The sequence below is a fragment of the Cimex lectularius genome, unplaced genomic scaffold, assembly GCF_000648675.2.
Source record: "Cimex lectularius strain Harlan isolate CLEC.00 unplaced genomic scaffold, Clec_2.1 scaffold285, whole genome shotgun sequence".
NCBI lineage: Eukaryota > Metazoa > Arthropoda > Insecta > Hemiptera > Cimicidae > Cimex > Cimex lectularius.
The window spans coordinates 105,224-121,126 of NW_019392999.1; the positions used below are offsets into that span (position 1 = coordinate 105,224).

The 15,903-nt window shown below is 36.6% G+C and overlaps 1 non-coding gene across 1 annotated transcript; it reads left to right on the forward strand.

Annotated features, from left to right (window-relative positions):
- The first annotated feature begins 8,204 nt into the window (after positions 1 to 8,204).
- Trnad-auc lies at positions 8,205 to 8,277 on the forward strand. Its single transcript has one exon. It is a non-coding gene; the product is annotated as a tRNA-Asp (tRNA).
- Positions 8,278 to 15,903: the final 7,626 nt, after the last annotated feature.

Sequence of the window (15,903 nt, forward strand, 5' to 3'; positions counted from 1 at the left end):
AGTCAAAATATTTGTGATATTAATTTAAATGAGCAAAAATCAATAAAAAATTTAGGAGTCATCTTTGGCACAACTCTATCTTTTACTGATCATATAGATGCTGCTGTAAATAAAGGCGTAAAACTGCTAGGACTCGTAAAAAAGAAACTCCAAAGATTTCAACAACATAAATTGTATAAAAACTCTATACTTTTCAATTATTCGCTCTGTTCTTGAGTTCAACTCTCCAGTTTGGTCTCCAAGTTATCTCAAATACATCGATAAATTATTATTCGGAAATCGTGAGATGAGGTCTGGTGTGAGGGAGGTTTCAGGAAAACATTTTCTTTGTCGTACCAACGTTTCGATCTTTATTGAGATCATCTTCAGGGCCCGGGGACCGCGGTATCCGAGTGGTTAGCATGAGAGACTCTTACGCCGCGGTCGTGGGTTCGATTCCCACCGTCGCCTCTGGCCGTTTTTTCACGATAAACCCCCCCCCATTTGAACACATATATAAGAATTCGTCACCATGGCCAATATGCATAGATCATAAGGCAAAAAAAAAATAAATCTTCAGGGCCAGGGCCTCAAAAAAAGATCGAAACGTTGGCATGATAACGAAAATGTTTTTCTGAAATCCACGTCACACCAGACCGCATCTCACGATTTCCGAATAATCATAGACTAACGGTCACTAATCACCACACACATCAATAAACTTGAAAAATTTCAAAATAGGTTTTGAAGATCCTTAGTCTATAAATTACACTTAAACTTAGATAACTTTTGATATAAGATATAAATTATGATGAACTAATAGCTGTGATGGAAATTACTCCCCTTAAAATAAGAAGAAATATTTATGATGTTATACTTTTATATAAATTGTTAAATTTTACTATACAAAGCAATGAGTTTATTTAAATGTTCCTTTGAAATTAACTAGACATAAAAATCTGTTTTTCTATCCCTTTCTGTAATACTATCTATTCACAGCACCTATTATCAGAGCATGAAGGCTCATGAATTCAGTAGAGGTTGATCTGTAATAAATTACAAAACTTTAAAAATAAAATTACTTCCGCTTTGAATGTTGGTCCAACATAAACGATGTATTAAATGTACACATTTGAAAATGGTAAAAAGAGGGAAAATTCGAGCGGTTGTAGGTTGAGTTGGAAAGTTGGTGTCCGAGAGGGTCGAAGTCACGATAGCTGACGTGTAGAGTAGTGGCGTATTAAGCCGAAGGTCGTGGGTTCGAATCCTGCCCGTGACACTGACTTTTTTTATCTCAACTGAAAACCTTAATTAATTGAACGATATATAACAAGTAAATTTCAACAGCTTCATCAATTTGAATGTGTTTTTTCGAAAAATATTTTTCTATAGAGCTTTGTAGCTGGAACTGGAGAACACGGACATTAACAAAAAGTGGGAAAAGAAGGATGGAGATGAGCAATGACGGCACGTCTTCGTTTTACAACGGTCCGTGATAAAAATGACGGTGAAAGAAGGGTAACGGATCGGCCTCATCGCATCGCTTTCTCATCTGTCATGAGGCCATTTGCCGCCCCGTTTACACAAAACATTTAACATTTTACTCTTTTTTCTGTACAGCAAGTTTTTATGGTCGATTAAAACATTAAATACCATAAAATATATTTATATTTTTTGTTTTTAACTAGTAGGTCCCACAAGAAAGCTTGCTAGGTTCATTTGTTTACCTTCTATTCCTTGTCTTCCCTTCAGCTGATATCAAAATAGCCTAATTTGCGGGTGACTATAAAACTAAGAAGCTCGGGTACAATTTAAGGGAAATTCACGAATAAAAAATCCAACCGCACTACATGAAGAGCTCAAGCATGCTGAAGAGCACTATTCCCTACTTAAGATTAAATTTGGATGAAAGCTATCATGTGCCTATCATGCTAAATCTTTAATATCAAAAATTGCATTGCAACAAACACCTCCTCGTCGGCAGGACATCCCTAATATTCGCTAAAAGGCTTCTGAATATATCGTTCATTCGCGCTATTTGGCAGTATTTTTGTGAACTTGGAGAGCTCAGTTGCATAACCTGACCTGCAGGGCTTACGCAGCAGCAACCATGTTTAATCGATGAGAAGCTCCAGATTATAATGTTAAACAACATCATCATGAGACAAACAGCTTACTAATTGTCCAGAAGGGTTAAAATCAAACAAAAATATTTCTCGTTCGTTCAAGTTTCAACGCTCCGCGATGCTACATTCCAGCATTGCGCATTACAATAATTTTTATTATTTATTATAGGTTATACTCAGCTACAAGGAATCATAATGTTCAAAGATGAGCGAGTTTAAAGAATAAGCCATATCTGACTGACACACCGACATCTGATTCTGAGCAAAACGCCGCACCGGTATCCGCTGGTAGAGAAAGGAAGCTCAGTGTGTCACACATGGTCAAGGAATGCCACGCCTTGGACCTTTGCAGGGAGCGAGCATGATACCCGACGAAACAGTCCTTGGCCTGTTGGGCCCTATGTTTCGATTTTTAAGAGACCTATGTTTCATAATTTTTTCTCAAATGTAAATAATGTGTATAATTACTGTGTTGCTCTACAGTATGTATGTATTTGCTTGTGTGTGTGAGTAAGTGAAGGGCCGATGGCGGAATATCGATTTACATTGGCTTTCAAAAAGATTTGTTTATATATTTTTATTTTTATTTTATTTACTCGTTCACAAGAAAATTTCCAAGTGAACGAAATGGAAAACTGTTTAACCTTCCTCGTTTAACTTTTTTAAATTGAAATTTAATGTTGGCAATAATGTGTGTTTAGTGACCGTTACTTAATGATTATTTGGAGGTCGTGAGATGCGGTCTGGTGTGACGTAGGTTTTAGAAAAACATTTTCTTTATCGTGCCAACGTTTCGATCTTTATTGAGATCATCTTCAGGGCCTGGGATTTATAAACATTGTTTAAATTTTACAAAGACATATAGGATGTGAAAAGATGAATTTATACAATGCTGGAAATTTTAGATTAAAAATATAAATAAATAAATTGAATTTATACAATGCTAGAGAATTTTAGATTAAAAATATAAATAAATAAATTGAATTTATACAATGCTAGAGAATTTTAGATTAAAAAAGAAAATTACACAACGCCAGAAAATTTTAGATTAAAAAAAAATTATACAACGCTAAATATTTTTTTAATCTAAAATTTTCTAGCATTGTATAAATTCATTTTTTAATCTAAAATTTTATAGCATTGAATAATTGTTTTAATCTAAAATTTTCAGGCATTGTATTTTTTTAGTCTAAAATTTCCTAGCATTGTATAAATTCATTTTATTTATTTATTTATTTATTTATTTTTAATCTAAAATTTCTACCATTGTATAAATTCATTTTTTCACATCCTACATGTGTTTGTAAAATTTAAACAATGTCTGTAAATCCCAGGCCCTTAAGATGATCTCAATAAAGATCGAAACGTTGGCCCAATAAATAAAACGTTTTTCTAAAACCTACGTCACACCAGACCGGATCTCACTATCTCTGAACAATCATTTTTGTATATGATATTTTTTATTGGAAATAGTAGAAAAAAGTTGAACAATTCGTCATTTCTTGCTTATAAAAACTCTGTAATTCTGACAATCATTCTTTACCATCATTTATGAACGAAATAGAAAACTGTTCAACTTCCTTCGTTAAAATTTTTTTAATGAAATTTATCATTGAAGCAGAAAAAGGTAGGAAATTCGTCATTTTTTTCATATAAAACCTCTGTAATTCTGACAATCATTCTTTACCATCTTATATGAACGAAATAGAAAACTGTCCAACTTTCTTCGTTAAATTTTTTTAAATGAAATTTATTATTGGAAATAGCAGAAAAAGGTAGGACAATTCGTCATTTTTTTCATATAAAAACTCTGTAATTCTGACAATCATTCTTTACCATCTTATATGAACGAAATAGAAAAATGTTCAACTTTCTTCATTTAATTTTTTTTAATGAAATTTATTATTGGAAATAGCAGAAAAAGGTTGAACAATTCGTCATTTCTTTCTTATAATAACTTTGTAATTCTGACATTCATTCTTTACCATCTTATGTGAATGAAATGGAAATGGTTCACCTTTCTTCCTTTAATTTTTTAACGCCATAAAAAACAGCTGATTCGTTCTGACTGAGTGATCAGTTATGATCCGACGGACTCGACAAGATTGTTAGTGCTCTGTGTTTTAAATCACATATTACGTAGTATCAAGTAGTCGTTTAAGTCTATATTGACGAAGTTTTCGAAAACTTGTCCGATTAATATTCATAATAACTGTCTAGATTAGATTATAAATTGGATTTTACAATAGCCTGCCTCTTTACGACCTGTGCACCGAGACCAGTATTGGTCTATTGTGCATTTCTTTTTTTTTTAATCTAGAGCTCGTCGTTACGCTTGGGGCTTTTTACCAGACCCCAAAGCTTTTTCTAGGGCTCCCGTGTGTATCGTTCACGCCCTGGCTTCTGCTCTCCCAGAATTAGGAATCACACCAACAGAAGAACGTATTTCGCTGTTTCTTCTTGGCAATATATAGGCTTTTTTCTGCCACTCCGACTCTACGTATAACTCCGGAGTCTGCAGAGTCCAGCTAGTAGTCCAACTACTATTCTAGTCCTAGATTTAGTAGATCTGCCGTTCGTGTCTGCGATGGTCCCCCAGAGAAACATGCTTCATCCAAATCCCCAATCAGGTTCGTTATATGCTCATAATTTTTGTTTGTTCTTTTTGTAGAAAATACTCTACTTTGCTTCTAATGATCTAGGATCAGGACAGAATCTACTCAATGCATTTGATTCATAAACTATGTCAGATCTTGACGCATTCGCCATATATCCACCAATAAGTTCACGATAAGGTCGACTCTTCACGTCTTCCATTATTTTCACTTTTTGGTCCGAAATCTGTTGTATTTTTTCGATTCGAGTATCGACCTTAACGCCTGAATTCTTACCGAACTTCCTTATTAAATCATTTATATATTTTTCTTGGGATAATTTCACGCTCCCTGTACTGGCCTCTGAATTTGTGAATAATTTCCAATTCAGATTTAAGCTTGACTTGATAACGTTCATTTCTACTGTACTAAAATGGATTATCTATATAATAATATGCCAATTTTCAGTCAATATCGCTGATGATAGACAGGATTCTGAGCTTTATGACGCGCCTGTATTTCATGAGTTTTGCTCTCTTGGCCTATTAAATTATAAATATTAATAGTTTTTTAAGTCTACAATTTCACGAACAGCTTACATTCTATTAATCAACCGTATATTGTTTAATTTAAGAGATGGATCCGGGAACTTTCCAAACCGTCATTCCTAGGATGTACGCGGAATCACGAGTCAATTATTGACAAAGTTCGCCGACGATCGATCCCGCCACGTCCGTAATTAGTGTTGGATCAACTTAGGAGTTAATCTTGGAAACAATGTGAAACGTCGAGGGGCGGCTGATAAATATTTCTCAGGGCTATTTGCCGCCGTGAGAGCCGGCCATGTGTACAACGAATTCCGTAATCGTTGTCATTTATATTAATCGGTCAGGCTCTTCATGTGGATATTGTGCACTTAAACTTGTTTTATCTACGACACGCGAGATTGTTAAATTCTGATATTCTCTTTTTGAATCACGCTGTCTCTTTTTTTTTAAATTAAATTAAAATACTGTATACAGAAATTACAAAATCAACTTTGCGACTACGACTCAGGGGAGGGGAACGTTTTTTCGGCCAGATTTTCTGATAAAATTGACAGAATTTTAATACGCATTTTTTATGAGAGTCTGTATGTTTAAACATAAAACTCAAAAATTTGTCGGTTTTTTCCGCCAGATATACAGAAAAACGAGAATGTTCAAATAGCGTACGGATTCGTAAGTCCCTCAAGGCAAGATGCGCCTGAACACTTGATTCAAAAGTTCCTTTGTCCTACCTTCTTTAGCTAGTTGACCGGTTTGTTCCTTCCATGCCTCTTCATGTTCCCGAACTCACCTTAAAGTAACTTCATGTTTTCCTATGGTCACGCCAAATAAACAGAGGTGTTCATAAGACAACTTACTTCACAAATATAAAAAAGCAAGAATGAGATGATCCTAATGATCTGATATCTATGTTTCATTTACTTATTTTCTATAGTCAATGATTATTCGGAGATCGTGATGCGGTCTGTTGTGACGTAGGTTTTAGAAAAACAATTTCTTTATCGTGCCAACGTTTCGACCTTTATTGAGATCATCTTCAGGGCTCAAAGTGTTTATTTTCCGTGTAGATCTGACATTCTTGTCTGTCGTGTTGAGAGTCAAAACGGCACATCTACACGGAAAACAAGCACTTTGAGCCCTGAAGATGATCTCAATAAAGGTCGAAACTTTGGCACGATAAAGAAAATGTTTTTCTAAAACCTACGTCGCACCAGACCGCATCTCACGACCCCCAAATAATTATTTTCTAACTGTCTATGGATTGTATTTTCTCCAGTATCGAAATAAAAAACTTCTTATTTAGAAAAAGTGTAAATTATTAGATTAGTTTGCCGGCTGAAAGCCTTCCAGAAGGAAGTTTTTACAATTTTTGTTTTAATCGTCTCTTCGTGAGACGTGGTACTCCGTCAATCCTGCCTCCACGGCAGGCTATTACTCCTGAATGTTTTCATTAACATTTAGTATGTTTTCTCGGTCGAATTTATCGGGTGATTTTTTAAAATCCGGCCGTGTGTTTTTAATCTTTAGTTTTCTAGGAAATATTGCTTCAAATCGGTTTTAATCCTCTGCACGCGATCATGGCGCATATTACTCTAATATCAGTTAGCATATTATCAACAAATAAATATAAATAATTTTTGTACTTTATTTAATTTATCTATAAAAAACATTGAACAATGGCAGATAAATAAACAAGGTGTTAGGATATAAGCAGGTCGAGGCTAAACTCGGACGCCTTTTTTCAGCTAATTTCAATGTCGTACGACATCAAAGTACAAATAATTTTCCGGCAGAATTTTCTTTACAATACTCATCTAAAGAAGTGAATGATGCAAGATTTTGATAAAAATCATCGAATGCTGTACAATCTGAGCAGTGGGCACTGTTCTCGGTTTTTCTCAACCTTGTGACTGGAACATTAATTTATTTCTATTGTAAATTTGTATAAATTGAAACTTCATAACACATAAATACATATAAAAACAAGGAATTTGTTGCCAAATTATAAAAACTATAGAATATACATGTGGTATCATAGGTGGAGAACATCATCTAAAAATGTCCAATGTTACAGAAACAGCTGATCGAACATTTGGCAAAGGTCGGATGCCACAGTCGGAAGATGTACTGGTAAAGGCCTGTACTATACAATTACCGAATTTAATTAGCTAATAAACTTAAAGAATCGTATTACTTGGGGTGCACTCTCAGACAAAAATTTATAATTATTCTGAAATCGTGAGGTGCGGTCTGGTGTGATGTAGGTTTCAGAAAAACATTTTCTTTATCGTGCCAACGTTTCGATCTTTATTGAGATCATCTTCAGGGCTCAAAGTGTTTGTCTTCTGTGCAATTGCGTGCAAATATATTTACGATTTCTGAATAATTATCGATTAACGGTCACTAATCACCACACAAAAATTTATAGTTGATGCCAGGTATGCGAGTGGGTGGACTCATGCTGAACCGCACTGGGTTCGTCTTCACTCGCGGTTTATTGAACTACTGATACGCGTGAGTGAGGAAACTAATGAGTGACCCAGTGCCGCTTCAGCATGACAAAAATTTAAAAATCGTCTTCATTAAGGTTAAGAACCACCTGAAGTGCCTATGTTTTTCTAAGCCTTAACCTGTTAAAAATTCTATACTTACAATTACTTCTTCCACCCAGTGTCTTGGAACAGAAAGAAGAAAACATGTTTCCAATTTTTCTCCAATCCGGGCAGGACTAAGAAAGTAAAATATTAAACAATAGACTCGATCTACTCCTACACCTAGCATTTTATCAAAATCTTGCTTCTTCGGATTGATACTTATTTAGAGACAGCGTAGTATCGAGTAATCGTCTGAAAAATTAACGATGGTGGTATATTCTGAATATATATTATAATGGCAAAAAGGATGGAAAATTCAAAAGGTACGATTGAGATGGGAAGTTAGTGCCCGAGGGGATCGAAGTCACGATAGCTCAAGTGGTAGAGTATCGGCGTATCAAGCCGAAGGTCGTGGGTTCGAATCCCGCTCGTGACATTGACTTTTTTATCTCAACTAAAAACCTTAATTAATTGAATGATATAATAATATGAATTTATATAGTATACAGTATATTGATGTCAATACTGGCAAAAACACATAAAATTTTAGCCTTATTTCAGTGATCAGCTGGCAACCAAGGAAGGTGTGGAGAACTCAGAAACCCTTCTTACAGGTCAACTATACATCTTGATATAATTCTATCCAAAATATGTTTGACTAACCAAAAGCACAAGTTTTTGCTATTTTTCTCCCATCTGAGAACAACTGCAGAATTTAGATTAAGCTAAATATTAATAACAACTTCATGTGATCGACTACTGCCTTCAAACCATGGTTTATTATTTATTTTGATTCAAGTCACTGTTTTTTCAAGACAAAAAAATTGAAAGTGTGAATAAGTCGAATGTCCGGAAGTGTCGAAACAAAGAGCGGTACGAAATTAGGATCGAGATCATTGCTTACTCATAATTAGATAGGGATAAACTAGGCGGCATCAGGATTTCTACATCTCGCCCAGTAGATCTATTGTACTCCTTTATTTTTATAAATTACTTTTTATAATTACTTATTCAGAAATCATGAGATGCGCTCTGGTGTGATGTAGGTGTCAGAAAAACATTTTCTTCATCGTGCCAACGTTTCGATCTTTATTGAGATCATCTTCAGGGCTCAAAGGGTTTGTCTTCTGTGTAATTGTACCATTCTTGGGTGTCGTGTTGTGAGGGTACTTGAGCTATCGTGACCTCGATCCACTCGGAGACTAACTTCCCATCTCAACCCCAGTTTTTGAATTTTCCCTCCTTTTTGCCATTTGGACACTCAACACGACACACAAGAATGATACAATTACACAGAAGACAAAAACTTTGAGCCCTGAAGATGATCCACAATGCGTCCAATTTAAAGGCGATGACATAGATCGATTGTAGAGTGTACAGACCTAAATCCAAACTGGCGACTTGGAATATGTTCTTTGGATTCAATAAAAGAATATAGACGGGTTATCTGTGGACCCTCTCGTCGTGCTCTTGATGGAAAAATTCGCCGAGTTGAAGCGCTTCGGAAAAACGGTGGTTGTTGTCTGGATCCCCGGACACGTCGGGCTGGAGGGTAATGAACGTGCGGAAGAGGCGGCAAAGGCCTGGACGTCCCACCCTCCAGACGGGACCATCGCGACCAGGCCCTCTGACGCCAAGCTAGCAGTAAAGAACATGATAAAAGAAACATGGCAGCGTCAGTGGCCGGGTCGTCCGAGATGCTTTTGCGCGTCAAGAGATCATTCGTAGATGAACCCCCGAGAACTTGAGCCGGAAACAAGGAATCGTCCTTACGCGATTAAGAATAGGCCATACGCGGTTGACACACGGGCACCTGCTCTTGGGCCAAAGCCCGCGCAGGTGCCACTTATAGAGAAAGGCTGCTCGATGTTCCCACATACTGGAAACATGTCATGCCTTGGCCTGGCCTACAGGAAGCCTGTAGGCATGCCAACCAATCTGAAAATGGTACTTGAGCAATGCAGCGGGTTTCTGGGTACCTGTTCCGCTTTCTAGGGTTTTTTTATTGTATATAATATGTATTATGTGTTGTGTGTCTATATGTTTTGTCTGAGTGCATGTATTTATTAGCGTGAATGGTGAGGGGTTAGGGTGAAATATAACGTCATCATCGCCCCTCGAACGTTGAGAGCGTATGAGTGTATGTTCGGGGTCGATGGCGGAATATTTATAAAAATACTCCATCTACCCCAATCTAGATTAGTTTGAGAATAGGCCAGTGGAGGAATATCAAGTACTCCACCGACCAAACGGAATGAGTATACTGTATGGATGTATTTATTGGGTTGTCCGGAAAATAATGCAGGATTTTAAGTTTTCATTAAAAAAAATCTATATAAAATATTCTGTTTACGTTTACAGGATTACTCATTTGTATGAATGTCAACACTTATTAATCCTCTTCCAAATGATATTGTTTGTTTACCTCTGTAGCATTCCGCTACTTGGAAATAATTCAGTCATCCTTATAATGTCAAAGCGAGAATTTCGTACGATTTTCTTTTACGAGTTTAAACTCGGCCGAAGCGGAGCCCAAACGGCTAGAAACATTAACCAAGTCTGGGGCGAGGGTTGTGTTAATGAGTGCACTGTGCAAAGGTGGTTTAAAAAATTTCGGGAGGGAGATTTCAGCCTTGAAGATGAAGAAGGTCGTGGAAGGCCTTCCTCTCTTAATGATGATGTTCTGCGATCAGTGGTGGGTGCAGAGCAACTCAAAGTCAGTAAAACGACCGTCGCTGACCACCTCAAGGCGATTGGAAAAGTGAAAAAACTCGAAAATTGGGTTCCACACTCATTAAACGATCGCCAAAAAAATCAGCGCTTTGATGTTTGTGCATCACTTCTTTGTCGAAACAAAAATGACCCATTTCTGGCCAGAATTGTTACATGTGACGAAAAGTGGATTCTCTACGATAACACTAGACGTTCTGGACAGTGGCTCGACAAAGGAGAAGCTCCAATACATTTTCCAAAGCCCCCAACTCATCAAAAAAAGGTAATGGTTACGGTATGGTGGGCTTCATTTGGTTTAATACACTACAGCTTCTTAAATCCTGGCGAAACCATCAATGCTGAATCATACTGTAACCAAATTAATACCATGCATCAGAAATTGGCAGTAATGAAGCCCTCTTTGGTCAATCGGAAAGGGCCCATTTTGTTGCATGACAACGCTCGACCACATGTGTCACGTGTAACGTCACAAAAATTATTGGAGCTTGGCTATGAAACTTTGCCTCACCCACCCTACTCTCCGGACCTCTCGCCTACTGACTACCATTTTTTTAGACACCTGGACCACTACTTACAACACATAATATTCAAAAATCAAACGGAACTGGAAAATGCATTTATTGACTTTATCAATTCTAAAAATTCTGAATTCTACTCAGACGGAATTAATAAGTTACCAACACGTTGGGAGAAATGTATTGAGAGTATGGGAAATTATTTTGATTAAAGAACATTGCTTTAAAGTAACTAGTTTCTTTTTTTTTGTTTAATACCAAAATCCTGCATTATTTTCCGGACAACCCAATATTTGTATGAATGTAGTGTTTGAAAGGGTAAATAGAATATAGACTTAGTTGGGGGCTGAAATGTCCTAGATGTCGGAAGCCCCAGACAAAAAAAAAGAAAAAAAATTAAGAGAATATAATGAAAAAAATGAAAGCATGTAGAAAATTGTACTCATTACAGGACGGAGACTGATAGGGCGGTAGGATGAAGGAAGATTGAAAAGTTTGGTTGGGTTTTGGAAAAGTATTATTTTGGAAATAGCAGAAAAGTTGTTTGTAGGACAGAATTAAACATGTAAGTAAGGAAAACTTAGGCTTTTCTTAGTAGATACTTAAGGATTTGACACGTAATGAAATCAAATCCAGGACTTTTTTTTGAGTAAGTTGTTGTTGTAGAAGAAGAAAATACCTGTATGTATTAAACGTGTTTTGGTCAATTTATAATACAGAACAGGATAAAAAGAAGCGCAGAGGGTAAAGGAAAAAAGTCAAACCGATACTAATGGTTAATTTCAGTAGGGATATAAATTATCAAAGTTTAGTAAATTTTAATTTGAAAAGAGATAAATAAATTGTTAATCGCGTTATCCCTTTCTGAAATACGAGGCGGATCTGTTGGAAGACTTAATATATCTGTTGGGCCGGCGTTGAAGGGGGGAGGACCGGTGCGGGGATGGCGATATAATTCAAATAGCAGCATTTCACCCCGGGACTGAAAAAAATAATACCCGAGCGGTATTTCACGCAAGACGGCGAACGGTTAAAAAGACAATTTATTAATTAGCGAGCGGACGACGCCCTCGGCGTCATTCCACACCGCAGCGGTTCGAAAGGTCGTGAAGACGGGAGCCACGTTACATAAAAAAGTGGAGGAGCATTCCGCTCACGCCTCGCTCATTTCTCCGTCGTTTTTTTCTATGGAATTAACAGCCACCTTCATAAATAATGTCACTCCTTTCAAACGCCAACTATCCTGACAACTTATTAGTTTATTTACATATTACCGACTGGTGTAAGATTTCTTTTCATCGCGCCCGGGCCTTAATGTTGAGAATGGATATCAAGCGTGATCTCTCGCCGTTCTCGACAGTAGGAACCCATTTGGCTTCCATCCAGCATGTTGCATTAATTATCCTCTTAATTACATTTATGAATATTGAAGTGGTTTTAATACAGCATGAGAATCTGATCGCAGTTTTGTTTCGCAATGACTGGGTAATTAATGCTAAATATAACTATGTTATCTTTTAACCTCTACTTATTTAAAACCATATCACATTGAATATCTTCATTTGTATAGTAAACGTTTCTGAACATTTGTGATTTTTCAACTTACATAATCCATCCTCACTAAATACGTAGATGATATATTGACAGCAGTTCCCACAGATCAAATTCAAACCACATTTAATAGCTTTCACCCAGCCTATAATTTACACAATCGAAAAAAAATTAGATACACTCGCGATAAAGCAATCAAAACAAACAAAAACTATCTACAAACTAATTACCAGACCATAAGGAAAAAAGGGTGGACATAAAAAAATTGTGAAACACCTCAGCTCTTTCATGCGATGTAATAGATCTGATTCTCTACCATAAAAGTGGGCCCCCTTTTTTTCAAGCACTGAAGTACTAATCATAAATTCAATTAATTATAATTTTTTTATGTGAGGTCTTGGTCGAGATGAAAAAGTTAATGTGACGAGCGAGATTCGAACCCACGACCGTCGGCCCAATACGTCGTTGCTCTAACCACTTGAGCAGTCGTGTCGTTTTTTCATCTCGAAACTCGACCTTACTTAAAAAAATAATAATTAATAGAAATAATATCGTCAATTAGATAAACAAAAATGGATTAATAACTAATCATAATGTTAGCACTATGAAATAAAATTGTTGTGTGACAAAATTTCTAACCTTTAGAGGCCTGTAAAAAAAGCCGTTATGCGTCAGTATTCGCCTTTTAAGTTCATTTGAAAAAATAATAACAATTACTGTCAATTATTTAAGGTTCTTAGATGAGATTAAAAAAGTCAGTGTCACGAGCGGGATTCGAACCCACGATCGTCGGCTAGACACTCCGCTGCTCTACCACTTGAGCTATCGTGACCTCGATCCTCTCGGACACTAACTTCCCATCTCAACCCCACCTTTTGAATTTGAAATGAAAAATGGCAAAAAGGAGGGAAAATTCAAAAGGTGGCGTTGAGATGGGAAGTTAGTGTCGTGTGGATCGAAGTCACGATAGCTCAAGTCGTATCTAGACGTAGCGGCTATCAAGCCGAAGGTCGTGGGTTCGAATCCCGCTCGTGACACTGACTTTTTTATCTCTACTAAAAATCTTAATTAACTGAGAGATATTAATTGGACAAGCGGACCACGAAAACTAGTGAATCAACAACAAAAATGACACATCTGCACAGAAATTTAAAAATAAATTCACTTTTTTCCCATCCTACATACATTTGTAAACTTTAAACCATGTTTATAAATAATCCCAGGCCCTAAAGATGATCTCAATAAAGATCGAAACGTTGGCACGATAAAGAAAATGTTTTTCTAAAACCTACTTCACACCAGACCGCATCTCACGATTTTTGAATAACTAATAAATTACATTCAATCACAACTCAGACACACAATACATACACTATATAAATTTCAAAATTCTTATATCCCGAAAACTCTGTCCCTTATAAAATGGGGTTTTAAAAATTCTGTTTTTCCCGTAGGAAATAGAAAAAATATACTTGCGAATATTATTTCAATAGTTTCTCAATAAAAATTAAATATAAAATATATTCATATAATGAAATACGATTTTTGTAGAAACAGGAATATTTCTGATCCGTGTGGGATGTAAATTAATGACTGTTCTTGTTCTTTAAAAAATAAGTTACATTCATAGCTGGGCAATCTGTTTATTATGGATCGTCTGAGGGAGAGGAGCGGCCCTGGATCAGGTACGGGACGATCCAGAAAAAGCCGTCCTCTTTGTGAAGCAGCTGACGTTTCAAAGGTGCCGCTCAGTTTAGTTAAATAAAAAACCCAGCATATATAATCCTATTTGGCCATCAGGTGACTATTTATATAAATCCGTTTTGTCATCGGTCCCCGAGGAGGTGTTGACTCACTTACCTTTCCTTACATTCCTCATCTTTAGCCGATTAGGCTGTTCGACCTTTTTTTCTACCCTTTCTCATATAATCTTCTAATCTTTTACTCTGAAATCAAAATCCTGTTCTGGATTTCAAAACAACTTATATTTTATTGGGCCACTAGTGGTGGAGGGGATTGGGCAGCGGTAGGAAAGAAAAACGGAAGTACAACTTATACAATCCTCTCGTGGTTAAATGGAGAGAGAGAGAGAGAGAGAGAGAGAGAGAGAGAGAGAGAGAGAGGAGAGAGAATAATACAAAGAAAGAAATAGAGATTGGTTGATTGCACTATATAATCACACAAAATTAGGTCTCTTGGGCTTATCTACCACTTAAATGTGTGGTACAGCCCTTGGCGAGTCTTCTTGTGACTTGAGCTGTAGATATGTCAATACCCGATCGCTGAAATAATCATTGGATAATCTTTGCAAGTTTGCTGTGGATTTTAATGTCTTAGGTGGATGCAAGATTACTGGCCAGGATGCCGCATTGAAAGCGCTTTCCACATCCAGGGATATGATGATTTTTCTGATCAAGTTCAATTGTTCTTCTATGAACTTTTGAACGGCAACCAGTGCATCAATGGTGCTTTTTTGTGGAGTAAACCCATATTGCCTTTGGGATAAAACGTAATTTTTCCTGAGAAATTACATTATCCGGTCGATGATTAGTTTTTCTAGAATTTTCCCCAAGACTGGTAGTAAGCTGATTGGTCTATACTTGGACGCGTCTCTTTTATTTTGTTTCCCGGTTTTTCCAGAAAAATAATTTTTCATATTTTCCAGCATTTCGGAAAACATCCACATTCCAAGCAACTGTAATATAGATTCACTAGTTTTCGTGTTCCGCTTGACCAATTAATACCTTTCAATTAATTAAGGTTTCTGGTTAAGATAAAAAAGTCAATGTCACGAGCGGGATTCGAACCCACGACCTACGGCTAGATACGCCGCTACTCTGCCACTTGAGCTAACGCGACCATCTCAACCCCACCTTTTGATTTATCCCTCCTTTTTGTCATTTTTCAAATGTCGTGTAATTTATATGATTCTCGGCGACAAATTTGATCAACTATCTTGTCTTGGGTTCGAAACCCGCTCGTGACGCTGACTTTTTTATCTCAACTAAAAACCTTAATTAATTGAAAATTATTTCCAATGTTGATTTTAAGTCGGTGGTAAAGGATCCGTCCGGCTTTTCAATTGTAGCCTGTTTTATGGGTGACCGAAGCTTTCCTGCTGTTGCCTTGTAGCCTTCTATACATGGATTCATCCCTCGTGTGACATTGCAATATGCTTTCCACGAGACTTTCTTGTTTTTATTGATTAATGAGCAGTATATTGGACTTTTAATTTGAGGTAATCACTTTTCTTAGCTTGCTTA